The 27,706-nt window shown below is 41.6% G+C and overlaps 1 protein-coding gene across 8 annotated transcripts in view; it reads left to right on the top strand.

Annotated features, from left to right (window-relative positions):
• Positions 1-27,706, top strand: part of LOC308585315 (uncharacterized protein) — a 472,994-nt gene that overhangs the window by 391,265 nt on the left and 54,023 nt on the right. For all 8 annotated transcript variants that reach the window (XR_014007225.1, XR_014007226.1, XR_014007227.1 and 5 more), the window contains one exon: positions 11,178-11,272. The gene's annotated coding sequence lies outside the window, so the exon portion shown is untranslated. The remainder of the gene's footprint in view (positions 1-11,177; positions 11,273-27,706) is intronic.

Here is a 27,706-nt window from a genome sequence, read left to right as displayed (position 1 = left end):
AGATCAGAAAAGTAAGAGGTTGAGAGAACCTGAAGTTGACAGATTTGCCCATTCCTAGTCAAAAAGACTCTTCCGCATCTTCAGAAGAGAAAAAACATTATTTATGTGTAACTCACGGAGCCTGCTTGAGGACGGTTGATGTAAATGAGTGTATTTCCATTTGCCTCACTGGAATCTCCTGAAGGTCATGGGGATTAATGAATAGACAATCTGCAGATGGTGACTGAATAACTTGATGTCTTGCTAGCAGTACTGCATTTATACAGAGAAGAAAAGAAGAAGAACTGTTAGTCCTTTCCGCCTCCGTATACTTTGCTCACAACATAAGTAGTGCTGAGAAACCTCTGCTAGAGATGCTTTGTTTCTTTCATAGAACTTGAGTCTACAAGGTTTCTTGCAGATGACGAATGATGGTTAGTGCTATTAATTATTGATCCCCTATCTATGAAAACAGAAAACTATTGGAAGGAATTCTGTATCTAATCTGTGGCTACTGTACATACATCCTGGATATTAAATGAAAGAGTTCTAGACTTTGCATTTTAATGTGATTACCACATGCATTTTAGTTTGTTTATACTTTGGTTGAGATTGGGGTATATATTTCCTATGTGATCTAAAATCTTCCAAAGACACAGATAAAATTATAACCTAGTATTTGAACGTAGAATGAAAGGTGGGTTTTGAATAACTACATATTATATAGTCTCTTATCCAATAGAGAGTGTTGTACCAAAGGAGAAATGAGCAGCAAGAAGATAAACAGCTCCAAGCCATAGGTCAGAGAAATTTGGAGGAGGATGAACAGGAAATTCAGTATGCTATATGCAAAGGCTGGATAACCCTCTTGATTCCAAGGGCTAAATTCCATGATGGGGGTGTATACAACTGATGGGCAGGACTAGATGCAAAACTGGGGAAAGTCCTGAGGGCCAAACTGAGAGAGCTGGAGGGCCATATTTGGCTCCTGAGTTTCCTACCTGTGCTCTATTCTTGAACTTCAGTCATTTTAACAAGGCTTTGGTGTGTTGTCTTGAATAGTTGCGGCACTTGCTGTTCAAAGGGGGGGGGGCTTGATCTGCAATGAATGTTTTAACATTTAAAAAGTTAATTTGAGACATGAAAAGATTTCTGAAGAAGTGATCCCTGAACCTATGCACTCATAATTCGTTAACCCAAATGCCATCTACTGACAAATTTAATGAAGGCCCTTTTTCCTAGACAAATGAAATGCCAGGAGTCTCCCAAGAACATAGCAGTTACAGGAAGTGTGGAACTGGCAAGGGATACCTTTATGCTCACATATTCACAGGCTATGATATCTAAAAAGGACTGAGAACAACTTTGGATGTTACAGCCAGTGATAATAAGCAGCTGAGTGAGTGGGTTACACTGACTATCATTTTTGTATGAGTTCTACTTGAAACATAAATGTGTGAAAAGTGGAAACATGAGTCATGAATCCGTTTAATGGTTTGCTTATTTTTTGTGATATCCACTGCATTCTGATTTAAATGCTTGCAAGCCAGTGGGTCACAAGGCTCTCTCCTATGCCTTTCATGACAGCTATCTGCCCCGTTACAAGAGTAATAGCAAAAAGAGCTGTCATGAAGTTTGCTTAAAGCACATTTTCATGTTAAATTTGGAGGCCCCTCAGGGAATATCCAAGGAATTTTGTGGGAAACAAATCACATTTTGATAAGACTCATGCAACTTGTAAGAGGAGTGGGTGTTCTCACATCCTTGGCCCTATCAAATTTCAGAGAGGTAACTGTATTTCTCTATATCATTCCTGGATAAAGAAGGAAGATTTCTTGCCTTCCTGCTCCATTGCTCTTAGTGACAGTCTGAGGATTGATGAACTGAAACAGAATCTTTTCAGAACATAGAAAATGTCTCCCAAAAGAAGTGGTGAAGTCTCACTGCTTCATACATTCTGAAACAACTTTCTAAAAATACGGTACAATTATAAGCGCAGCATACAGGCAACATTGCAACAGACTGAGGAGACTTAAATTTTTTTGGTGGGGGGCACATTCCTTGCCTTATGCTTTGGAGTTCCCTTGGCTCACGAGATAACAGTCCACCACCCCTGCTATAGTGGGCTTCCTGCAACAACAAGAGTTGTTGGACTAGATGACCTTTGGGTCACATTCCAACTATGAATCTATGACTTCCGTCACTGTTAATAATTTTAAAGATGCCTGATTGAGCAGCCACTTCCTTCTTGTTTTTCAAAACTGTCCAAAAAAATAATGACTTTGCTGAAATAGTATGTTGGAAACTTAATCAAAAAAATTACAATATTTGTTTCTCTCTCAATGACTTCCCATTGTCTTTGTCTTGCACCACAAAGAGGCTAGTTATCAAAGCTTGCTACATATGTTTCTTTTCTCTTATATGCCCAGGAGGTTGGTATTTGATAGCCTTTTACCCCAAGAATTCAGTTTCCTGAAGCAGAAAATTAAGCTTTTCCCTCTTTTCTGTGGAAAAGTCAATGTGCCCCTAATATTCACACAAGACTGTGCTGACATACACCTAGCAGAGAAAATATTAAGTACTATCCCTAAATAGCTGGTACAGCAAAAGGAATGGTCTGAACAAAGACATAGGGCTGAATCCAGACTAAGTTAGTCATGCTTTAGCCTCATTGAAATCAAGGAGGCTTAAGTTAGACATGACTTAGTTGTCTCCTTGGTTTCAGTGGAACTAAATAAGGCATGACTAACTTAATCAGCACAATCCAATCTAGAAGTGAATCTCATTGAGGTCAATAGAGCTTACTTGCACATAAGTGAGGATAGGATTACAGTTTTTGTCTAGATCCTTCCTTGTGTTCAAGACAGTGGCCAAGTGTTTTTCCCTTAGCTACACTGAAGCTTCTCTTAAATAGGACTGAGATCCCTTGCTTTGATTTGCATTTTTGCAATGAGGTGTCAAGACACAGTGAGATTTATATTTTAGTTGTGTTAATGAGAACCTGTAGATAGTCTAACTCAGATGTGGGAATGCTTTCAATAAATGATTTTGACCTTCTGAGCTTTAAGTGGGATGGAAAACAAAACTTTGTTCAGCACTTTTCTCCCGCAATACAGGAAATGAAACCAAGAGGTGTGAACAGGTATATATATAATTGAATGGTATTGAAAAGTAGACTTCGCCACAGAAACTGCAGATCCAAAATCTGTTCCTATATCCTACCATTTTAGGCTCTTTTCCTATACCATACCACTTTAGGCTGCAGAGGGCTATGTGTTTATCCCCACCCCTCTTTGATACATTTATTTTGCATAGATTCATTGAATTGCAGACTTGGAAGGGACCACGAGGATCAACTAGTTCAGCTGCCTGCAATGCAGGAATATTTCCCCCCAACATGGGATTGGAACCCACAACCCTGAGAGTAAGAATCTCTTGTTCTACTGACTGAGCTGTCCCGCAGGTCCATAGTAAACTAACATGTCAGGAGAGGGAGCCAACCTCACTTTCTTACTGATATTCACCTGGTAGATGAATGAGCTTTCTTCCCCCCATAGGGAAGCATTCAGACATATATACGCACCAGGCAGTCCAGGATTTTACCATAATTTTGCTAATTAAAGAAACTCAACCTTATCTTAATAATATAATGGTGTTATTAAGCAATTAGCCTGGCATGGTCACTCTGAGGTATGCCCCACTGTTTTCAAAGGGCTCTTTTCCCAGGAATTGTGTGTCTTTTGAGTTCCTTCTTTCCATGGTCATGCTGCCACCTTCATTTGCTTTAGATGGGGAGCTTCCAGTCACGCTGTAGGAGGACTTAAGAAGTTGTCTTATACCTGCTGGTCCATCTAGCGCTGTATTGTCTACATTGACTGGCAGCAGCTCTGTATAGAATTTCAGGCAGCACTACCTTGAGATACCATAAACTGAATCTGGGAACCTCTTCATGCAAAATGTGTACTTTATCGCAGCACTACAGCCCTTAATTTTGTTTGGTCTGCATTTTTAAGTGACTCAATTTGCACCTCCTGAACTAATACAGATATTGGAAGACAATTATCCTTTGGATTTCGCACTTCTCCAGATTTTGAAATACAGCTATTGCCTTGAAAAAAATGTATTAAAATGTAGAAGAAGGGGGAAATGAATTTAAGGGTAAAGTACATTTAGAAATGAGTACATTGAGATAAAATAAGTGTTTAAATAAGTGTTTTGTGCTCAAATATTTAAATACAAATTTCCATCTGCTTAAAAAAAACCACCCCACAGATCATTGTAAAAATGGGACTGAATGGAGTTATGATTAAACACATGCAAAACTGACATGAACTCAAGATAGAATGATGAATAATCAGGCTGTTTGCTGGAGCCTTGTGACAAGAGGGTGACATGGCTACATTGTCTCTTTATTTGTCAGTGTAGAATTTATTGAAAATCACTTTCATAGGGGGGGGGGGTCGCAAGTTCTATTATGAGAAAAGAAGAAAATATCTGTCAGATTTCTTCATTACCATTCATAATTTTGTAAATCTCTATCAAGTCCCCTTCCAAGTTGTAAAAGGGTCCTCTTAAACTGTAAAAGCTACAGCTTTGATTATTGTGGTTTGCTTACTATTCAGCAGTGATATGTGGCCAGCTTGTTCTGCCCTTTTAACTGTTCTTTCTGCCCATCTAATGGCTTTATAGATATAATTATAAGATGTTTGGCTGATGTACTATTAAAACCTAATTAATTTTCAGTTTGCTTGAATTAGCTGTAATATGCATAAAGACACACATTTAGAAGTGTGATTACATGTTAACTGAAAAGTTGACTTTGAGACATTTGTTTATATATTATAAAATGAAGTAGCTCCAGGCTTAGTGTCTTAAAAATTCTTGGCTCATTACATTATGGCTCTTTGATTTTCTGAATGGTTGCTTGGCATTTCCATAGGGCAGAACTACATATTACAAGAAAATACAGGAAACACAGAGGAGATAACTGTTTCTGTCTGTATGCAGAGAGGAATATTTGAGCTCAATCAAATCACATGTATATCTGAGATAATTTGTTATTCCTGATGTTGATAGATTATAATGGATCAGTCTTATATCAGAAACACAACTGAATGTAACAGGGTTACTTCCAAGTAGATGGATATAGGATTAAAGCCTTATGATGCAATCCTGTGCATGTCCACTCTGAAGTAAGTCCCTCTAATTTCAATGAAGCTTCTCCTATGTAAAAGGGTATAGGATTATAGCGTAGAAAAGCAAGCAGGTACTGTTATTGTTGTTCTTGTCATTTCTCTGTCTTGGGAGACAATGGAGGAGTGTGCCTTTGGGGGGTGAAGATAAACTGCTGGAAGGTTTACAGTGCCTGCTGTAACCGATGCGGGAGAGACATGTTTTGTTCCAGCTGGGGCAAATGGAGGCATTCGGATGTGCTGCTACAGCTGCACCATGATGTTTCTTCTCTCTGCCATACTAACCCAAGATTTGGCTCTGCGTGTCATCTGAACTGACACTTGTAGTTTTGGTCTCTCTCCACTACTCATACTCAGCTAGAGATGGACAAGAAATTTAGTTCAGTTCACATTCAAAGGGGAATCTTATCAAATTGGCACTTTCTGAAGTCATGAGTGAACCAAAATGTATATTTGCCTTATGTATAAAATTCATTGCTTTGAAATAAAGCAGGTGCACTTCCCTTGAGTTTCAAGTAAGAATTGCCTATAAATTTTATTATAAGAAAATACAAAAATATTATTTCCTGACACCTTTAATAAGGGTGTCTGATGACCCACTCTCTCCTCCCTGAAATATTGCTTGACCTTTCCAGGTGTCTTTTGGCTATTGTCAAAATTTCTTGAACATTTGGCCAGAGGAGGAATTTCCAGTTTTGATTTGGACCCTACTTGAACTGAAATTTCTCTTGGGTGTACTGCCAAACAATTTCATTGAGTGACGCCAAGTTCTAGTCTTATAAAGAGAGGAAGAAACATTTATCTCTGTCCCATTTTCTTCACACCATTCATGATTTTTATAAGCCCATTTAAAGCTGTAAAAATGTTGCTTTTAAAACTGTGTCTGGGATGGAGTGGGGACCCCTCTTGTTTCTGAAATCTTTTCAGAGTGTTTCCATCCCCAAGTGTTCCCCATCCAATTTCACTTCAGGCTAAATTGCAGAGCCAATTCTTCCTTATATTAACAACTCAGTATTAATCCTTTGGAGCAGCATAGTTGACAAGCAACTGATAAGGCAGGGTAGGGACAAGCATTTAATTCTGCCTCCATCACTATTCTTTGTGGAGGGTGACTTTTTGCAGGAAGTCTCCACTATTTTTCAATCGATTTTCCTGGAGTTCTAAGATGTACAAGAAGTCTCAATGGTTACAGGATGCTCTTTGCTTCAGATGATTGCCTTGGAATAGTAACAGGGCTGTAGACAGTCTTCCTCATGGTTCCCTTCACATGTTTACTGACATCTGAAGGCAGCCCTGTTTAGGGAAGTTTTTAATGTCTGATGTTTTATTCTGTTTTTAATCTGTTGGGAGCCACCCAGAGTGGCTGGGGAAACCCAGACGGATGGGTGGGGTAATAATAATAATAATAATAATAATAATAATAATAATAATAATAATAATAAAATTACTGAATGTTTGAAGAGGGCTTTAGTCTTAGATGTGTTTAGTCTAGTATGATATGTCTATATTCAGATTCCTTTTGACCCTTACATAACAAATCTATTTGTCATTTGCACACTGGTGTTTGTATAAGGTGCGGAGATAAGTTATTTTGAAATTTGTTTTTAAACTATTCAGTCTGTGCATGTTCTGGAGCTAACAGATCTGAACTGTATCTCCCAGACTAATATGCAGATCGGAACATAGCTATCCTTCAGATTTTGCACCTCTCCAAATTTTGAAGTGCAGTTCTCCAAGGACTGCCTTAACAACAACAAAAAGGTCCCATCTTTCACTCACCCAAATAAATAAATAAATGATGATTTAATGATGGCAGGAGCAGATGAATGTGGAACTGGGGTGAGACAAGCGTCATGGGCCAGAAATAGGCTGATCTGTCCATCCTTATTATAAGCAGGTGGGAAAACCTGTTCAGCAGGGAGTTGCAGCTGGCTAGATTCTCTTGTGCTTTCTTACTCTAACATGTATCCTGCACTTCGTATTACACAGTATTTGCAAGGAGCAGTCCACCTGCTTGGAGAGGGGGGTATGGAACCGTGGCAATAGCCTCCCAGCCACAGCATCACTGTCACTTAAAGTGAGGGGTGAGACAGTGGTGTGGTTGGGGTGTGCAGGTGCGCTAACATAGCTTATATGGCAGTCTGTGTGCAGCCCCAACCTTGTCCCCCTTTCCTAGTATGCGGCAGTGATACTGATGGGGGGGGTTGCTGTAGCTATGCTTCACGAAGCAAGCTGCTCCTGGTGTTTGCCACTGCCAACTCTAATTTATATGTAGCAGTTATGGTGCATACAGTTCAATTTGTCCGTACTGGTGCTGGCTCAAGACATTTTGATGGCTAAAGTAGATTTTATTTACTATTAGATGTGTAACACAATCAGTTTGAAGTCACCTTGGTCTTTCAATGTATTCTATAGCTCAGACACACACTGCTCTTTTGTGAATAACACCCATGTGAGGTGGTGTTGGTGTGTGTTGGGAGTTTCAACCAGGAAGGCCCAGGTTTCAGTCTCTGCTTAGTATGAGGCTCAGTGGGCAACTGTGGGCCTGTTACTTGTAGACTATCCTAAAAATGGGTAATCTCCATGCCCAACACACTAAGCTCCATAGAGGAAATGACAGGCATTCATTCATTCATTCAATCAATCAATCAATCTAGAGTTTGGACCTGCTATTGTCTATATCATATGGGCAGAATTCCACATGGGCACCTCCACTGATAGAAAGGGAGGGAGGAAATATCACCTCCTCCCTGAAGCTCCCAGTACCACCTTTTATACTTCATACTATGTCATACTTCATACTATTTCATACTATTTTGGAGGGTCCCCCGACCTCCTAGAACAGATGGGAGGTATAGGGAGCTGCAGGGAGTTGGTAAATCATGAAAACCACCCCCTTCAGCATTTTGCCAGAATAATTCCTCTGCTATATCATGTGCCTTTCTATCTTCAGGAAGCAAAGTCTGGCTCCATCCTTGTGAAACTCATAAGTAATGTGTATTTTTCTAGAAAAGCTTGGGTTCCCCCCCCCCCTTCTGCACTGCAGTCTCTATCAGAAAATTGATTGCTTTTGTTTCCTTTTCACTGATGCCAGTCACATCTTGAACAGAGCATTTAGTGATCCCATTGAAGATATCAAAAATAGTGAAAGTGATGTCAAAGGAGAATACATGTTAGAAGAAAGAATCAATTTTTTATCCATTCTAATTGCTTATATTATGAATTTCATTACAGCCAATTCCATTATATGAATCCATTCTCTCATGATAGTCAATAATTTGAAAGTTCAAGTGGATTTAATAATTCATTCAGTGGGCCCTTAACATATTTCAGTTTTCCCCAATACCATATAACAATTATCACGAGAGGCAAATTTAAACTTGTGTGCTCAAAGATTTTTCTAAGTATGACATTTTTGGTCTCTGCACATTCTATAAACTCCCATAGGAGAAGAATTCATGAACAACTAATAGCAGACCCAGTCAATTTAGAGACACACGTTTATTCACCCAGTTCACTGTGCAGTTAGTTCAGGTTCGGCTGAGCTAAATAACAGTTGCAACAGAGATGTGTGCTACTGGGTTAAGAAAATGGATCTGATGCAGACATAAGCTCTTTTCAGGCATTCAAAGTGAATATGTGAAGATTGCTGTGGCATTGTGTGCAGAAACCCTGCCTGCAAAACCCAATTCCAAAAGGACACCTTCATGCACTGAGTGCAAAGGTCTGAAGGGAGCTCCAACCATATTCAGCTGAATGCAGTTGCCTCTTTGGGACTGGGAATCCTGTGTTGTCAAGGTTCCCAGTTGCACAAAGGCGTCAATGCAGGGATCTCCTATACCAGGCATGGGGAATCTATGGCCCTTCAGATGTTACTGGATTCCAACTACCATCAGCACAAGCCAATGTGGCTAATGATCAGGGATCATGGGAATGCCACAGGTTGTCCACCTATACGCTGCATATTTTACCCCACAAACAAGCCAGATGTGTGCAAATAGGGCCATGATATTGCATTGTTCTTAAAGTTTTAAAGAAAAACAGCGGACAACATGAACTCTTGATGTGATGTCAACTTTGGCCATTGCTGCTAATGTGTTGGATGTTGAATATGAATAATAGGTTTAAGCTCTCTATGGTCATGAACTCACCAATCTAGTTGGGGTATGGATTTTCAAGCTCAGTTTCAAACAGCTTACCCCTTAGGTATGCTGGAGAATTTAGATTCATAAAAATTAAATGCTAGAGCAATATTTAATAAAAAATGAAGGAGTGCAAACCAAAGTAAGCACTTTCACACGTATAATAAAAGGTATTTCTGATCAGTAATGGTGTGTATGGTGAGGAAGAACCATCTTCCTGACATTACTCTACATGGACAGGGCCTGGGCAGGGAGGCAACAAGTTAGGAACACCAGTGTATCTGCGCAACTCTGGCCCTGCCACTGCCCCACCCATGTAAGGAGAAGTGATGCTGGAGATTCCACCCCACCACATGTGGTACCACTTTTAGTATATTTATAGTTCATTGCTTTGGACGCCAAAAGTTTTTTTAAAAAATGAATATAATATACTTATGCAACCATAAGTAAAATGAATTCAGCAGAAGGAAATGTCCATAGAACAGAGTTCATAGCAGTGCCCTTCACTGGGGGAAAAAATCCAAAGAGTCTGTAAATCATTAAAATGACAAATCTGCACATGGGGGTGCATGAATTGGGGTTGGGGTCAGTGAATTTAGGATTACTGACTAAAAGGTTTTTAAGATTGAAATGCTATGGATGTGTGGGTGGGTGTGAAGATTGTAATCCGCCCCGACCTGGCCACAGTGATCCATGCGACGGTCATCTCCAGGCTTGACTACTGTAATTTGCTCTACGCGAGGCTGCCCTTGAAGCTGTCCCAGAAACTCCAGCGGGTACAGAATGCTGCAGTGAGGCTCCTCACGGGGTCTCTGCCATGGGAGCATATTCACCCAGTGCTTTTCAAGCTGCACTGCCTCCCGGTGGAGTACAGGGTCAGATTTAAGGTGCTGCTTTTGACCTTTAAAGCCCTTCACGGCCTAGGACCCTCGTACCCACGGGACCGCCTCTCCTGGTATGCCCCACGGAGAGCCTCAAGGTCCATAAATAACAACACCCTAGTGGTCCCAGGCCCTAAGGAAGTTAGATTGGCTTCAACCAGAGCCAGGGCCTTTTCAACTCTGGCTCCGGCCTGGTGGAACGCTCTGCCTCATGAGACCAGGGCCCTGCAGGATCTGATTTCTTTCCGCAGGGCCTGTAAGACAGAGTTGTTCCGCCTGGCCTTTGGCTTGGAGCCAGTTTGATTCCCTCCCTCCCTCTCTTTCTTTTTTCTTTTCCTTCTCCTCCTGCGATGAGGCTACATTTTAATATTTTAATGTTCCATTATTTTAATGTTGTATTTTGTTTTTGTTTTTAAGTTGTAATCATTCATCTTGTTTTTATTATTGCTTGTAAGCCACTCTGAGCCCGACCTTGGCTGGGGAGGGCGGGGTATAAATAAAAAATTATTATTATTATTATTATTATTATTATTATTATTATTATTATTATTATTAATGCAGCACCAAAATGTTGCAACATAGACTTCAGGGAAGCGTCTTTGGGAAGGGCATTCCATAACCAGGGTGCCAGCCCAGAAAATGTCATGTCTCTAGTAAACTCCCATCATAAGTCATTTGGTAGAGAGATCCCCGAAGAATAGCCTCTGAAGGTCCATGTAGGTAAAATAAGTTCCAGAGGAGATGATCCTTCAGGAAACCTGACCCCAAATGTTTAGGGCTTTAAATGACACTATTAATTTGGCCCCCAAACAGGCTGACTAAACACTGGCATAATATGATCATGTTCCAGCTAGCAACCTCTACACTCTTTGAAACTGCATAGAGTTTCGTCCATAGGAGAGTTGAGCGTTCACTACTAGATACAATGGAAACAATACGGCTGAGGAGCTATATAAAATAAATTCTTTCCACTTTGATTCCAGATATGTGTTTGTGAAATTTAACATCATCGTCATGCATCAGGAATCCACTGGAAACCACCTGAGGGGAAAGAGGAAGCAGAAAGCACTTAGACAAAGTAAGTTTCAGAACTCTTAATGCAATATTGTACTTACCTTTTCTTAACTCATTCTTGAAACAGCAGTGGTATTCTTGTTCAAAAAACAACAAAGGAACTTTGTGACTTTGGACTTTTGCACATTTTTTGTGTTTTTATTGTTTATCTGGGAAAAATGGGTTGGTTTGTATCAGAAAAGTTCCCCTGCATCAACCCCTCTGCTCATAATCACACCCTCCAAACACTGCCTTGTAGTGAAGAAACAGGACATCAGCCTATGCTTGTGTGCAACATTCAGCTAAACACTTTAAAAGTGCTTTACTGCAGCCTGATTGTACCTACTAATCATGATGATCACCAACATAAATAATCTCCACTCTTTAGGTAATCAATAAGCACTTTACCAACTCTTTCTAGTTGCTGGAGTTGGTGGTGGGCTAATGGAATCAATCCTTGGTTGCAAGCTATTCTCTCTCATTGTATGCCTTTTGTAGACACTTTTTACCCAAAGTTTATCAATTATTTTCAATACATTGAGCCATAAAAAACATATTTGTGTGTTTACACACCAAAAATGCACTGCATAATCCAGAAAAATACATAAGCCAGCAGGGAGTTGTGTTCCATTTCTCAAGCAAGTTCAGGTACATCAGATCATGTCGATCCCCTGTGAAAAGTGGACCAAATTTCATCCCTAGATGGAGCCAGGTAATTTCCCCCTGTATTTTTCTATGTCATCTAAGTGAAAATCTGTACCTATATCCATCCATCTACCTATTTGGGGGGGGGGAGTGTTTGTTGTCTCCAGACCTCAGTAAACCCTGAAAAGGTAATCACAAAGTTCTGCAACTCCAGATTGACATTATAAATATGAAATGAAAATCAGACTTGAAGCGTTAAAGCTCATGATGGTGTATGAATATTCATTCATTCTGTGGCACTTCCATGAATTCTTTTAATTACCACCTTTTCATATTCCAGTTTCTCTGTAATTCGTTTGATAAACACTTCTGCAAAGGGGTTGCAAATGACACTTTCATTTTGCCAATCTCAGAGGTTATTACTTGAAGAAAATACATCATCAGGATTGGTCATTTTACATCTACTATGTATGAGAATCAGCCCTAATTGCATTTTTGTTTAATTGGTGATGCCTAAATCCATGAAGTGAGGGAATTCTATTCTTACACATCCACAAATAATTAAATATGGATTCATAATTAGCATCCACAGAGACTTTGACGAGTTTTGCAGCAAGGTCCAGGGACCAAAAGGTCAATAATTGAAATCTATCATATGTGTGGGTATTTAGTGGCTGAAATGCAAGCAGAATCCATAGCTGAACAGACCCAGTTATGTGTATACCAATTATATGTATCTGCACGATGGATTAAATTGCTGCCAAAATGTACAATGACCACTAACAAGGAGCTAGTTAGTTTGGTAAAAGTTAAACACTTTTAGATCCCCCTGGTTTCAATAAGAGAGATTTAAATGTATGCAAAGCTCTCGCATTTAAATTAATGGTTTTTGCTGGATCATGAATTATGAAATTATAAAAAACACATAATAAAAACACATTAAATCATTTGGAAAACTTCAGCTGATTTCAGTAAAGCCTCATTTGAAAAGTGGTGAAGGGGTTTCAGGGCATAGTGATTAGAAGGAAACTCCAACCCCCTGCACTGCAGGAATCTCAACTCACAGGTCATCCAGCCTGTGCTTTTAGGTTTATTTTACTCCTATGCAGTTACTGTATGCCATTTCTGAAATATATAAAGGAAAACATAAATATATGCTTCTATCAAGGATGTGTACCGTGGTGATGTTCAGTATATACAGAGCTGCTGATGGGCTGGAAGTGTGAGAGAAATAAATAGGCAATATAGCAGCATCTCAGCTGCTAAGGACACCAAGTCATCTTGTCTAAAAGCGTTTGTACTTTCATCTGTTCTTTCCAGTCTGCCTGCCCGATGAGTACTGTGAACTCAATATCTGTGCATAGTCCTTCAGTAGCATATATTGGTCAAATGAAGATTTCACTTTCCCCCCCTCAGTTGTAAAAAGTGTCACTGCAGATGATACATAGACAGATAGATAGATAGCTAGCTAGCTAGCTAGATAGACAGATAGATTGATAGACACACAGACAGACAGAGAGACAGATGCTTAGGTGGAAGGAGCTCCCCACACAGCCGGCCAGGAATCCTCTTTACATTAATTTGCTGGAGCTTTGGTGGTGTATACTACCATTATGTGGGACGCGGGTGGCGCTGTGGGTAAAACCTCAGTGCCCACGACTTGCCGATCGCATGGTCGGCTGTTCGAATCCCTGCAGCGGGGTGAGCTCCCGTCGTTCGGTCCCAGCTCCTTCCCACCTAGCAGTTCAAAAGCACCCCCAAATGCAAGTAGATAAATAGGTACCGCTTTATAGTGGGAAGGTAACGGTGTTTCCGTGTGCTGCGCTGGTGCTGGCCTGCCAGAGCAGCTTCGTCACGCTGGCCACGTGACCTGGAAGTGTCTTCGGACAGCACTGGCTCCCGGCCTCTTAAGCGAGATGAACACGCAACCCCAGAGTCGGACACGACTGGCCCGTACGGGCAGGGGTACCTTTACTTTTGCCTTTACTACTACCATTGTGTCACTGGATAAAGAGGAATCCCACTAGTACTTTGCACCAGTAGAAGAGGTTAAGCACCAACAGCAGGAAGAGAGAAAGGCCTCCTCCAGATGCCCTTTTATTGCTTATGATGATCAGGAATAATGGGAGTTGTAATTCAACAACATCTGGGGGGCCACAAGTTGCTCCAGCAGTAGGTCATTTGTGTGTCGGGGGGGGGGGGACAGCGGCGTCCAATTGGTGATGGAGGCACGTCACTCATTAAAATGAGGCAGGGTACCCTGGGGAGCTCCAGGTTGGTGGTGACAACAGCCCTGCATGTAGCCCCCCCCCCCAGTGGAGCCACCAACAACCTAGAACTCCCCCACAATGACACTGCCTCACCCCGCCCTGCCCTTGCTCTTGTGAGCATAGTGCTGCCACTGGAATGACACCACTTCTTCTGTCCCCTCCCCCTTATGACCCATCACTGGGTTCCCTGTCAGTAACATAAAGTGAGTCTGCTCAAGCTTTAGCTGAGACTAGTTGGGGAGCTTTCCAAGTATTGTCAGGCCAGACATGGGACTGACTTTGCTGTCAAAGCATGGGAGCCTTTTTTATTTGTATCCTTTGGGTAGCTGGTGCTCAGGGACTGCACTGCTCACTGGAGTCTAAATGCCAACATTTGGGGGCTTTTGCATACGCTTTTTGACTGTCCGGAACTTGGATGAAAAGTAGCCAAACATGGGGACTATGTCTTATTTAAGTGACTAGCACAAAAATTGCCTTGCTGGATCATGCCAAGGTCCATCTAGTCCAGGGGTCAGCAAACTTTTTAGCAGGGGGCAGGTCCACTGTCCCTCAGACCTTGTGGGGGGCTGGACTATATTTTGAAGGGGGGGGATGAACAAATTCCTATGCCCCACAAATAACCCAGAGATGTGTTTTAAATAAAAGCACACATTCTATTCATGTAAAAACACCAGGCAGGCCCCACAAATAACCCAGAGATGCATTTTAAATACAGTGGAACCTTGGGTTGCAGACATAATCCGTAACAGAGGCACATCTGCAACCTGCAGCGTTCGCATCCTGAAGCACCGTGTCTGCGCAGGCGCGATTTGGCGCTACTGCACATGCACAAAGTGTGATTTAGCACGTCTGCACATACATGAGCGGCGAAACCCGGAAGTAACCCATTCCGGTACTTCCGGGTTTCCCGCGGTCCGCAACCCGAAAACACGTAACCTGAAGCGTCTATAACATGAGGCATGACTGTCAAAGGACACATTCTACTCATGTAAAAGCATGATGATTCCCGGACCATCCACGGGCCGGATTTAGAAGGTGATTGGGCCTACCCATGATCTAGTCCATCTCCAGCATGCTGTTTTCAACAGCAAACAGCTAGGGACTTTGGGGGGAAGAGGATTGACTAGGATCTGGAGATGAACTCTCACCTCCGGGTTCCTAATGACTTGGTACTGCCTTGAGCTAATCATAAGTAGACATGGGCAGGAAAGCTTAATCACACTTTTATGAGCTTGTGTCTTCTATGGTTAGTTTGAAACATTGTAGAGCAGCACCAGGAAGTGGGGAAGACACTTTGAGAATTAGAATATACTGTAATGTCTGAACAACCTGGTGCTTAATGTAATACAAATTGACTTGGCTGTCTTGCATGCGTCACCCAGAGAGCACATTATTATTATTATTATTATTATTATTATTATTATTATTATTATTATTATTATTATTCATTATCATTATTTTCAATGCACCTATTTGTTGTCTGAGGCATCCAGGAATCACTGTTTGGAGGGCTGGAGCAGGAGTTCATGGGCAAAGACTGATGCAAAGGGTCAGCCTTTTGTTCTCTATTGTCAAAGCAGATTATCTTAAAATTTTACCTTTTTATCATATAAATCTTAACGCCAATGCAGAGAGAGAAAGAGATGACAAATCCCTCAGTAATACTAATCAACAGTGCATAAGGGTCATTGTTTGAAGGAAATGTATTTCATTTTTTAAAGTTTTCTCAACAAACCCGACCTGTTCCATCTTTGGAGCTTCAAATCTCATAGTAAATAGTACATTGGCCTGTGGATGTGCTGGCGTTCTTTGGTATGAATTAACTGACTCCCTCCCGAGCTGCCCTTTACTATAGCTACTCATTAGTCGATGAGTGTGTGACTATGGGGAGGAATTTTGTCTTGTACAGAAAGTCACTGTGGATTTTTTTTATTCCATGTACATTCTAATTCCCTTAAATACATTTGGTTTTCCTTTGACGGTGATTATGATAATCTATGACCAGAGTTCACTTGAGGAACCTTCCTATGTCATCCGTTGGCAAATGCTGTGGAAACTAGTAGAGGAGTTCTTTTTAAATAGTTTTGGAATCACCACAATTATTTGGGTTATTTTGTAAGAGGCCTTGAGAAATGCTAGATGGCGGCAGAAGTTAAGGCTTGTTTTATAAAGTTGTTTCGGTCCTGTTATCCCCACCTTGAATCCAGATCCTCTATAGATGCATTTACCAGTACATCTTTAGGAACAAAACTCGGTTCAGTACTTTGATTCACATTATTACATAATCAAATTAACATATTAACTTTATTAGATATTATAGTTGCATTCTTTTCTCTTACTTCATAGAATCATAGAATTGTAGAGTTCGAAGGGACCATGAGGGTCCAACCCCTCAATGCAGGAATTTTTTGACCAGTGTGGGTCTCGAACCCAAAACCCTGAGATTAAGCAACTTGTGCTCTACAGACTGAGCTATCTTCCTTCAGGAGCACTGAACTTACATTCAGGCTTCAAAAAGGTGCCCTCCAAAGGTTTTAAACTATAACTCTCATCACCCCTGACCATTTGGCATGCTGGCTAGGACTAATGAAAGCCAGAGCTGGAGGGTAACAGGTTGAGGAAAACTGTTCTACAGCTCCCTTGTGCCATTGTTAGGAGACTTAAACGTCACTCTGTCTATCATGTTTTAACATATAAATGTGCTTCAACCTTCGAGGTATCCAGTGCCATGGGAACTGATGGTTGAAAATATTTTCTTTTCAGCTTAGCATAGAATTGAATAGACACATTGTTCTGTATTCAGACTGATTCTTTCTCAGCAATATTACCAGTTATTTATCTGCTCATTCTATGTATGTATAAAATATTTAAATACAAGTTTTAAAACGCAAATATATGTACATACTGTAATAATAATAGAAACACAGAGAAAATATAAGCATATATTATTTACATTTTTAAAAAGAAAAAGAAATATAATCTTCCTTACACAGAACAGCAAATATTTAGCCTGATGCTGAACAGAGAGCAATGTTGTTCTCAGGCAAACTTTCCTGGGAAGCAAATTTCACTCATGGGCACCATGAACCATAGAAGGCCCATTTGGCAGGGTCACCTGGAGGAGAGCCTCCAAAGTTGACCTCTGCACATAGACAGGTAGATGCATTCCTTCAGAAATTGGGTCCCAAGCTTCATCTTCCCTTTGAATTGTGCTTGGAAAAGCACCAGTTCTCTAAACCATCTGTTTTTGGACTGCAACTCCCATCATCCCTAGCTAGCAGGACCCAGTGGACAGGGATGATTGGAACTGTAGTGAAAAAAACAGCTTGAGTCCCACATTTGGGAAACCCTACTCTAAACACTCATTGTGATGTACGATTAAAGGGCCTTTTGGTTAAACATGCGTAGAATCACTTTCTGTCTTTGAAGACAACCAAAATTGATTCAGGCTAAGGTTGCCATATTTCAAAAAGTAAGAATTAGGACACCCTGAAAGTTGCTGAGCTTTACAATAACGCAATTTTTCGATCCAGGGCAAAGCATTTCCTTTATATATAATATATAGACTTCAGTATGTGACTGCCTGCAGGCACAGCATGTAATGTTTTGTGAGTTTTTTGTCTTGGCTACAGTGATGGACGTTGAATACCAGTCACTATCTTGACAGTTAAGGACAAATTGACAGATGGGATTGAGCCATCTTTAAAATATAGTAGGATTAGGGGGGGACCCCCAACTATTGTACCCACTAACAGGCATACAATCCAGTAACTGAATAGTTGAATATTTGTTTTCTGGAACAAATAGTACTAAGTAGCATTAATAGAGATTTTAAATAAATTCAATGGATATTTTTTTTATTATGGAGGGGTCACTGGCTATCATTGAGCGTGGAGGAAATACTGACAGTCAATTGAAGCACAAGGAGAAACAGAAATACATGCCAGGTGATCTCTTTGTTCACTGCAGAAGTGACAAGCTGCTTTTGTAAATTGAAGGATTGCCTTTTCAGCACTGAGCTGTTTGAGTGAAAAATCTTTAATTGCATATACATTTCTTCCTGCTATTTACAAGTAATATATAGGAAATAGTTTAGGGAGAAAGTGAGAACCCGTCAGTTTGCTTTTCAAAATATATTGTGCTAGTAAAGTTGGCTTCTGTTAGAGTCCTATGTAGGCATATAAAGCACGAAAAAGATTTTTGGATTTTAAGAATGATGAATATTAGGCAATAGGATCCTAGAAAACGGGTTGTGGGGTTATTGGTTTGTGGATTTTTTGCTCTTGTTTTATTATGTATTTTGTGTTTCTATTTTGTATTTTTATGCTCTGAACCTCCCTTAGACCTATGGATGAAGGGCACTATTCAAATTTAATAAATAATAATAATAATAATAATAATAATAATAATAATAATAATAATGAACACAGTAGCCCAGTGACATTGTATATATTCACCTTAAAGGTTGTACATATTTTTTCAGTATCTCACTCCTGTTCTCTAAAGAATTTGCAAATCTTTCAGTTTTGTGTCATTTGTAGATAGAATTGGCCTGAATCTTATGCAGGAGTTTAGTTCCAAGGGTAATGCATATGTGTGAAAATTGTGTTATCCTTGGAGCCACCCCATGACTAGCTAGCCGGCCTTATAGCAGTCAGGGAGAGGGAGATCATCCCTACTAGTCCCAGAGCCAGCGCACCAAGCAGGCCCTGCACAGGAAGCAAGTCCAAGAGCTTAAAAGTGCATTTCGCCCCAGGGGGTATACTGTACACATAATTCTTCAAAGCAGAGATGATTTGAAGAATTCTGAGACAGTAATTTAGGTGACCAGCTATAAGCAATTTTTTTAAAAAAAAAACATAAAGTGAGGTGTCCCTTATTGTTCAATCCTAATTCAGTCCCTCCCCCTTATCCTTCTTTTAGTTCACAGACTGGGGAAAAAGGGAGAGTGAGGAACTGGAAGACACTGGATCCTTGCCCAACTTGCTCCCTAACACAGCACTCTTTTGGCCCTACCAATGTCAAATTTCCAAAGTCGATAGCGTAAGGAGTGAATGTTGGAGTAGTGGAGGGATGAGAGTTCTGATGTATCTTTCGGTCCCTGGAAAGCCATTGATAACCACTGCCTCTCCCTGTCTATTAATATAATAAAGTTCCCATGGGAAGGAAAGATTGTGAATGGAAAACACTGGGAGATATGCAGTCATGATTGAGCACTTTAAAGGTCTTGTTCATTTCAGCAGGAAAGGGTTAAGGACATGCTAAACATTCCTGTTGAGTTTGATGAAATTTGAAACTGGATTGTATGCATTGAGTAGGTAAATATTTATTAAAGGGGGAGGATTGGAAACTTGATTTTTATGATCCAGTGTTATTTCTTTTGTTAGAATTATAAAATTTAATTGCTAGCTACATATATCTATGTCATTTTGAGGTAGACTGGTAGACATACGTGTATGTGAGTGTGAGGATCCCAGGGGATGCAAAAAAGGAGAAATATGGCCGTCAAGACATCTTTTCTTTGGGTTTTGATTGCCAATATATTACTTTTACAGCCTCCTGTAAATCTCACCCAGCAAAGAAGCTGCATAACGAAAACATCATGTTTCACCGTCTCCATTCTGTTGCTCAGCAGCTTAATACATTGACAGAGCTGGGTGCCAAAGCAGGAAGCTGAGGGTTGGATCCAGGTCATGGAAGGGACAAAGATGTTGACTCTCACAGGAAGGATAGAGGAAGCCATTTTGCCACTTTCCTTACCCCTGCAGCCTCAGCGCCACCTCCAGCGTTGTTCTGGAAGTCTTGCCTGTGTGTTTGCACCATGTCTAATGCCTGTCACCCTTCCCTAACCCTCGTGGAAAACAGCAGCAACCCATCTGCTGGGAAGCTAGTGTAACAGCTCTGCCCCACCAAGAGAGTTGCTCCTACTACTGGGGAGAAAGGGGAATTGGTAAAAATCACCTCCTACTAGAAACATTGTGCCCATGGGAACTCTGGATCCAACTCCATAGAAGTACTATTCACTTATGTGCTCGTAATGTTAGGGCTGGGTGGTAGGTGGGTGTTACCTCTACAGCATTGTTTCTTCTTATGAATAAAGAGCACTCATTTACTTCTATAAGAAGCTAAATCACTATTCCGTTTCTTACATAACTCAAGGACACTATAGAAGTAATTCCTGGCCTGCGTAATTCCAGAGCCTGGGATGAGGCTCAGGTTTTGCCCTTCTGAACTGTGTCTCAGATTACAGTTAGTTTATTGTGCCTACTGGAATTCAACATCAGGGACTTCAGTAGTGGACGGTGGGGTGGGATGGCAGTACTAACCTGGCTTAACAACAGCTAAGCTGCTGCTTACTGGAGGGGAGGAGGAGAAATGGGAAAGGCAACAGGGAGGTCAGCATGGTGCAAATGTCCTGGCAGAGCCAACCTGCTACTCTGCTAGTGTACTTGGTTCACTATCAATGGCTACCAACTTGGATGGCTTTAAAAAGGGAGAAATTTATGGAGGATAAGGCTATCATTGGCTACTAACTACAATGGTTGTGCAGTGATTCCTATACTGGAGGCAGTATGCCCCTGAAAACCAGTTGCTGGAGACTGCCAGTGTGGAGAGGTCTGTTGTGCATGTATTTTTCTTGTTAGGCTTTCTGTAAGCATCTGGTTGGCCACTGAGAAACTAGGATGCTGGACTAGATGGGCCTTTGGCCTCTAGTTCAGCTGAGCTTTTCTTGGTTTCTTATAGTCTCCCTCCTTCAGAACTTTGACATATTCTTGACCTGCATTCCACTTTTTTTTTTGATAATAGCATCTGGTATATGCATGTATGCCTTCATGTAGTGATTTCAGTTTTCTCATAGGCATTATGAACATTCTTTGTTGAAAGGATAATTATATTGAATTAGAATGTATTTTAAGTAAGATAATTATCCTTTGCATAAAGAATGTACATAATGGCTATGGGAACCCTGAGGTCATCCATACGACAGACTCCCACGCACAGCCCTTCCCTGCGCTCCAGCATTTTGCAAATGTAGCATTACAGGATGGTTCATTCTTGCACGAAACTCCTAAAGCACAGTAACTCTGTGGCATGGGAAATGTGTGGCCTCCCAGATGCTGTTGGACCAAAGCACCCTTTGTACCTGCCCATTTGCCATGCTGACTGGGGCTGATGGGAATTGGAGTCCAACAACAGGTTTCCCATCCTTGCAGTGGACCTGAATAGTTGCAAGAGGGTGTCTGTCACATGTAGGCAGGCCTGTGGACACAAGAATATTTTTACTATTGCTTAGTTTTTCGTTCCTTTTTTCTTCTTCATTAGCTTGGAAGACACGTCTTCTACCATCTGTTTACAAGAAATCTTTATTTAATCCAGTGACACAGTCCCATCCTTGTTATTAGCATAGCACTTATTTGATAGTGGTGAGTTCTGCAACAAGCCTATAATTGCTCTATTTGCAGGGGCCTTTGTTCCCTTATAGATGCCTCTTGTGTTCATTGTTTGCTGAAACTCATTGCATTCCCTAATTTATACCAGTCAATTACTATCTGACCAAGGATGGTTAATGAAACAAATCACAACAAGCATGGCTACTTCGTACAAATGCTGTCCTCTTTCACGTAGTAGTGCCAACATTTGGTTTACTTTCTTCAATATCCCTGGCCAACAGTAAAAAAAATCAAACTGGAACATGACAACCAAATGACTTGCATTAAGATAATCAGCAGCATACTAGATTTGAAATAAGGGGGTGCCATGAATTGCATTTTGATGACGCGCCTTTGAAAATCAACTGACAAATCCATGTTGGTTTTCAAAAAGTGTGTTCAATTTTTAAATGGCTTTCGAATTCAGATTCGAAAGTTATGCATTAAGAGATATACTGAATTCTTAGCATTGTTTGTAAAATACCCCATAATATTTATTAGCATTTCTATAGAGCTTCTCCTGCATTAGCAAAACCTACTCCACCAAGTAACTGGGCTGACTGCCAAACTAGGCAGTCTCTCTCCCCATATTAAACTGCTTTGTAATCATGTTCAGAGATTTATTCTCCGTGGATAAGCAGCGCAGTCACTGTCCTCCTCCAGACACTTCTGCCAGAGATTCCATTCTCTGTCTGCTCAAAGACCACAAGAAACATCCAGTTGGATCAGGCCAAAAGCCTGTCTAGTTGTATCAGTCTTTTCCCCAACAACAGATATTCAGAGGCATACCACCACTGATTCCTGAGGTAGTACACAGCCATCTTGGCTTGTAGCCTTGGCTAACCTCAGTGAATTTGCCTGAAACCTTTTCAAAGCCAGCTAAATTGGAGTTCAGCTACATTCAGTGGAACACAAGTTCACCATCCCCTCTATAAAGATATGTGTCGGACCAAAGTGTGTGCAAAGGCACCCCCCCCCCAATGTTTTGCTCTTCCCAGTTTTGCCTGTGGCTCTGCTTACCATTGGAATGTGGCCCTTGAAAGGTTTTTACAGACATATATATGGCCCTTGAGCTGAAAAAAGGTTCCCCACATCTGTACTAGGGAAATAGGGCGTCTGAATCCAGCTCTGTCATCTCTACCACTTTCCCAAGTTGTTGTTGGTATGCGTCTGTCTCCCTGGGTAGATAACCAACAACATTAGAACTGCCAATGACAGTCACATGATTGGTATAGTATATGTGCTACTGAGGCAAGCACCAGTCACATGGTTGGTGAGCAAATTGCTGTGCAACTGTTAATTCAAGGCTCATGAATCTGTCCCCGTGGCTAGCAAAATATGACTTATATTTAATTTTGCCTGGCTTTATCTGTAAGAAAGTAATCAAATGAAGGTGGTCTAATGGCAATGCCAGCCGGCGAGGGTGAATCTCTTCTAAATAAATTAGCTACCTAATATAAATGGAAATTATGATTAAAACTAAGCATTTGAATCAAGGCTGCCTTGTTGTTAAATCATGATTAAAACTCGTGATGTAAATCAAAGTGGTTTAAATCTATTTGACCGGCTCCTGAGATTATCTGAGAAATGCTAATTAGATTTGGAGGCTCAGAGAGATACTGTAAGGGGGAAATGATAATAGAGACCCACATTGCATTGATTGCATAGGTAAAATAATTAGGTGTTTCATTTAAAGAAAACAATGGAATTGACTCACAGAGTCTGGGCAGGTTTGACATAATTGAGACAATTTGTGGAAGACGCCCTACTTGGAGTGAGGGAGGCTGGTAGAATGTGGCCTTTGCTGATCAAAGAGCTTTAAATACAGAAGGAAACCATGACAACAGGTGGCGTAGGTTCAAGGAACCAATTGGTTGAAGAAGTAGGAACCACAGGAACACACTTAATATCTAAGGCATGAAAACAAAAAAGTTACTGCTCTTGCATTCCGTAGATTTTAATCCCATTTTATTATCTTCCTTAAGCACTTGAGGTAGCTTGCAGTAGCAGCTTTCAAAACAAATCTGCTGCTGGTGTGGCGAATGATTCCCAAACTGTTTGCTAGAATGACTAGTGTACTAAGGTGTGGCCTTGAGCACAATCCTCTGCATGTCTACTGAGATGTAAGTCCTCCTGAGTTCAGTTGTGTATAGGTTTGTCTCATTAATATTTCTATCCCATGTTTTGTAAATCATCATATGTTCACTAAAGATGTCAGACTAACTTCCTATTTGGGTTTTTCAGAAATATGATTATGTTTTGTGTTTGGATTTGAACAAACCACCTGACAAGACAATATGTGGGAGATTGCTATTTGCATAGAGGAAGACAAACATTATGGGCTTGAATTTGGTAATAGAATAATCTAGTGCTGAGCAATGCCCCCCCTTTTTTTCTATTCAGTATCCAGTTGGAGACACCAAATCTGGGGTGGAAGCATTTAGGCATTTCTTTCAGGGAGCAAATGTTTATGGCAGCCCAAATTCCTCACCCCAGTTTCAAGGAACAAAATTCATCCCTCCTTTTTTTGTTATCTGAATATTCTTCCTCAAGAACTTTTGGCTCAGCAGTAGCTCTAGCTGAAATAAAAGAAAGGCAGTGTGGGTAGAACTGGCCAGAGTCAAACTGTGCATGTGGGAAAGCAATTTTATTTGACATGGTTTATTTTAAAATTAAGCCAGTGCCTTTCTAATAAAACTGTCAAAATGGCTTAACAATAAAACGAAAGAAAAGTCAATATTAAAATAGCATATGAAGCCTATGTACAGTTTTACATCTAATTTTAATTTGAATGACAATCTGAATCCCAAAAGCTTCCTATAATTGGTGACAGAAGCACAGAGCACCTCTCTGCCAAGGGCGTTTCCACGTAGATGGTGTCACAATGGTCCCATCTCAATCAGCCTAATAAGGCAAACAGATGGACCCTGAAGCAGGCTGCCTCTTGATGATCACACAGCTGCAAATGTGGGTCACATGGGGAAATTTTATTCCTTCATTTACACAGGGCCTATGCTGTTTAGGATGAGCACCTTTAAAATACTCCATAAAGTAGCATGTATAATAGGAAACCAATTGAAATTCAGAAACACAAAGCTTTTATCCAACACAGCATAAATTAAAAAGCTAGCATCTCCCCAGTCAGCTCTCTGATGGGAAAGCTGGGTAAGGGACTGAATCTAGCCCTCTACTCTTTCAGACAGTTGAATGGCAGAATCTCATCTTTTAAAGAAAGAGAAATGCATGTGCACACATGTTGAAGTGAAGAAGAAAACTGAATGCAGGACCTTTTTATGTATGCAGTTCACACTAAAAGATGGATCAGTGGATGGGCTGCCAGTACCTTCCAGAGGTGTGGTATGGCTGAAACAAGAAACGAGAGACCAAACATTTAGGCCTCTGCCTCAGATGGTGGTCAGTCACTCCACTTCAATGCTACCCTCTCCTGCCCACCACCACAGAAAGTGTGGCAGCATCTTTGCAACTCCTTGCTTCTTGCACAACCAGACTAGTTAGCAGATGGGCGGGGTATAAATTATCATTATTATTATCATTATCCTGTGTCACCATATGTAACTCAGAGTTTAGGGCCAAAGATAATAAACAAAAATGCAATAGTAGGCACATTGCACTCTGTCAGGAATAAGAGAATATGAGAATAAGTCTCCTTCAACACTCTCCCTCTGTCTCTCATGGGGGGGCACCAAACCCTAACAATCTTGCTTTGGTGTTGACCCATCTGGCGTCATCCCCACAACCTGCAGCAGAGCCTGTTTATATAGCAAGGCAGGCACTGGACCACATCCACCTCACTTATTTCTGGTTTTATAAATGATAGCAACACACAATTACTGCACCATCCTCCTGCTTTCTTGTATTTTGCCTTGAAGTATATTATGGGATATACCGGTAATTGGAGAAACATTCCAATTATGGAGTAGGTTAACCAGCAGAATCTTGTGTCACACTAGCATGGGGTTGTTTTGTTATTCTCAGGGTGAGCTTGGAGACACAGTTCACTTTCAGAGATGCTTATTTTCTTAGTAAGATCCCATAGCAATGGACAGTCCTTTTTTTTCTTGACAGATAGATAACCATGTTAGTATTGTCTCCTTGGACCTTCCCTTTTCCTTTGTACCCAGTTACCTCGTTCCTTCACATTTTCTAATATTACCCAATATTGCCCCGAAACTATAATAAACTGAAACTATAACAGGAAAAAAAACAGGAGTGAATTACTTCTGTGTGTGCCAAACAATATTTATTTCACCTTGATTAGTAATGTAAGTCACGCCATGACTCATCAACATCAAAGTAAGCTGAAACAAAGACATGACTCCAAGAAGTGAAAGGCTTTAAACAAAATATCTGCAACCTGAGCCTTGTGGAATTTGAGTTTCTGAGGGAGCAACTCTGATGTCCACAACCATTTCATATTGTGATGCCAGTTGTGAGAACTCCGGTTCCAGCTAGAATGTGTAATTTGCTGCAATTGATAGGATTACTGCATCCCTGATTTGCACAGATCACACCAGTCACCTGCCCACTCCTCACATGAAGGTGTTGGTATGACTGATACTGCCATATCATCTCAGCCAGGCTTGGGATTGGCACATGGCATCCTCAGATGGTGGCTGCAGGTCCCATCACTGGTTTCTGCCCAGAGAAGGTGGGAAATTCCGTTATGCGAGCATTAATCCTTGCACTGGTAGATTGAGTTGCTTAGCACTACTTTGGATACAACCCACTGTTCTTTACCTTAGTACCTACAAAATAATAATAACAATACAGTGGTGCCTCGCAAGACGAAATTAATTCGTTCCACAAGTTTTTTCTTCTTGCGAGTTTTTCGTCTTGCGAAGCACGGTTTCTCATAGGAATGCATTGAAAATCAATTAATGCGTTCCTATGGAGACCGTCCGGGGACAGAGGGGAAGCGCCGCTCTGTCCCCTCTTTTGAAGCAAGGGGCTGCGGGGAGAAAATCGCTTCTCCCCGCCGCCCCTTGCTTCAAAAGAGGTCCGGGGATAGCGGGAAGCGCTTCCCGCTGTCCCCGGACCTGGGGCTGCGGGGAGAAGATCGCTTCTTCTTCCCCGCTGTCCCCGGACCTCTTTTGAAGCAAGGGGCTGCAGGGAGATCGCTTCTCCCCACCACCCCTTGCTTCAAAAGAGGTCCGGGGACAGCGGGAAGCGCTTCCCGCTGTCCCCGGACCTGGGGCTGTGGGGAGAAGATCGCTTCTTCCCCGCTGTCCCCGGACTTCTTTTGAAGCAAAGGGCGGCGGGGAGAAGATCACTTCTCCCTGCCGCCCCTTGCTTCAAGAGAGGTCCGGGGACAGCGGGGAAGAAGCGCTGCGCTTCCCGCTGTCCCCGGACCTCTTTTGAAGCAAGGGGCGGCGGGGATAAGTGATCTCCCCGCAACCCCTTGCTTCAAAAGAGGTCCGGGGACAGCGGGAAGCGTTTCCCGCTGTCCCCGGACCTGGGGCTGCGGGGAGAAGATCGCTTCTCCCCCCCGCCCCTTGCTTCAAAAGAGGTCCGGGGACAGCGGGGAAGAAGCGCTGCACTTCCCGCTGTCCCCGGACCTCTTTTGAAGCAAGGGGCGGCGGGGAGAAGCGATCTCCCCACAGCCCCTTGCTTCAAAAGAGGTCCAGGGACAGCGGGAAGTGCTTCCCGCTGTCCCCGGACCTGGGGCTGCGGGGAGAAGATCGCTTCTCCCCGACGCCCCTTGCTTCAAAAGAGGTCCGGGGACAGCGGGGAAGACCCGCTGTCCCCAGAGCTTGCGGGGCAAGCTTCGTTTTGCGAAGCAAGCCCATAGGGAAATTCGTCTTGTGAGGCAACTCGAAAACGAAAAAACCTTTCGTTTTGCGAGTTTTTCGTCTCGCGAGGCGTTCGTCTTGCGGGGCACCACTGTAAGTAGTAGTAGTAGTAGTAGAGTGGAGAAAGCAGATTTAGTATTCTTCCATGTCAACCCTACTTACACTCACTAACTAATCACAAAAGCATTGAGGGCCAACATTTCTAATACATTTTCCAGGAAATTGTTAACAGTTTCCTAGCAACCACTGTAACACATGTGAAGCTTTGTTGCTGCTGAGTTTTAAGAACTCCCCCCTCCAGTTT

Source organism: Podarcis bocagei (assembly GCF_964188305.1).
Source record: "Podarcis bocagei genome assembly, chromosome: 4".
In the NCBI taxonomy this organism is placed as follows: Eukaryota; Metazoa; Chordata; class Lepidosauria; order Squamata; family Lacertidae; genus Podarcis; species Podarcis bocagei.
Note: the sequence above shows the minus strand (reverse complement) of the source record. Positions and strands in the feature narration are given on the sequence as shown.